The sequence below is a fragment of the Trachymyrmex cornetzi genome, unplaced genomic scaffold (assembly GCF_001594075.2).
Source record: "Trachymyrmex cornetzi isolate Tcor2-1 unplaced genomic scaffold, Tcor1.1 scaffold15, whole genome shotgun sequence".
In the NCBI taxonomy this organism is placed as follows: Eukaryota; Metazoa; Arthropoda; class Insecta; order Hymenoptera; family Formicidae; genus Trachymyrmex; species Trachymyrmex cornetzi.
In genome coordinates this window covers 649,197-651,010 of record NW_017296091.1, presented here as the reverse complement: position 1 = coordinate 651,010, position 1,814 = coordinate 649,197, and the positions used below count along the sequence as shown (strand labels likewise).

Genomic DNA, 1,814 nt, shown 5'->3' with positions numbered 1-1,814 from the left:
CTCTCTCTCTCTCTCTCTCTCTCTCTCTCTCTCTCTCTCTCTCTCTCTCTCTCTCTCTCTCTCTCCTGAGAGATATATTAAATTTTTTATTTTCTCTCTGTAAGAGTTATATGAAGCGAATTATTTTATATGTAGAATTAAAACGTAGATGAATTATATATGCGTCAGGAAGTAAGTAATAAGGGTGTGTGTAAAAAAAAAGCTTAAATGATTTAAAATGATTTAAGTTTCATTTGCCGAGGCATTTGATTATATCTATTTTTATGCTAAGAATATTTTGAAAATGTATTCATAAATGCATAAAAACGTTTGAAATGCGGTGAGCGTCAATTATTATAATTGCGTCGTCATTAATGTTTAGGCAGATGCATGATAGTTCTGTCTATTTGTTTCTATTTCTTTGCCTCTGCCTTTAAAACCCTCATCTAGTAATCGGTAGTTATATCGATAGATACTGTATGAAAATTATTTGTGCGATGTATTATTCGCCTTCGTAGTCCTTTGCGATTAGGCGAGAAAATCCTGTTTTCAACCTGTGACAAATCATGTTGATACAGTTTCCCACATCGATTCCATATCGTCCATCAAATCCATTATATCTCATGCTATTGTTCACAAAATTTATTATTATTTAAGCATTTTTTAATAATACAAATATGTGTAACATATTTTTTATTATTTATACTACTGAATTTTTAAAAATATACAATTGTTTTTATTCGTGCGAAGAATAAGATAGATAATTATATTTACTTAGGCATTGTTTTTGGTGTATAATGTTAATTATTTTTATTTTATATTTTATTATATTTTTGTCTTATTTAGTTACGCTAAATTCGTATTGCAACGTTAAGTATAGCAAATAATAAGATTTAAAACAAACTTGGAATAAATTTTGAGATTAAGAAAATATAATAAAAATCTATATAATTCTAATGAGAAAAATTTTAAACGAGACTTAAATTGTATATATTCCAAACATTGTGTATGCTACAAACTTTTTAAATACAGCTGTCATCTAGTGATTCATTACTCAATGTATAATCTGCAATGTTAACTATCTAAGACATCGTTAATCAATTATACATCCATTATCATCCTTTCATAATCCATTGGTATAAATTAACGACAAAATTATTAATATACAATATTGACAAATGTATGCTTAAGAGATTACTGCAGCTTTCGAGGCATTTCAATGATGCAATCACGAAGCCAATGGGTCGTACATCTTCCATCATCATTGATGAGTATAACGATCACCATTATGAATTATCGTATAAATCATATTCACTATCCTTTCATAATGGTACTCTCTTCCACCCTTCTCTTTTTCCTTCTCATCTCTCTCTTCTCAATTTTTTTTCCTTCTTCACTCCTTTCCCTTTCTTTCTTTTTCTTTCTTTCTACAGTTTTCACGCATCAGTGGCAATCTCGATCATCATATTCACTGTCTCGTCATTATCGTCATCATCGTCTTGATAGTGGTAATGATAGTGGCGATGAGGATGACGATGATGATTTTGATAATCTTCACCATCGTTGCCATCTCTGTAATTATTATCAGCGTCATCATCATTATCATTATTATCATCACCATTATAATTACAATCATTATCGTTATCATTATCATCTTCTACTTTATCGAAATTGATACTCGTTCCGAATTACCTATCCTCTTCGCGAATCCTAGCTTTTCTCTCTCACAAGTTCTCGCACGAGAATATACGATCGCAAGGAGACGTGTCGTGTATTAGATTGATCAGGAGTGGCAGCGGGTGTTTCAGCCGCGGCAGGCCCAGGCCAACGTGTCC

General features: G+C 31.5%; 1 protein-coding gene across 7 annotated transcripts in view; it reads left to right on the top strand.

Moving 5' to 3' along the window:
• Positions 1-1,814, top strand: part of LOC108758037 (serine/arginine repetitive matrix protein 1) — a 61,668-nt gene that overhangs the window by 51,098 nt on the left and 8,756 nt on the right. The window lies entirely within an intron of this gene.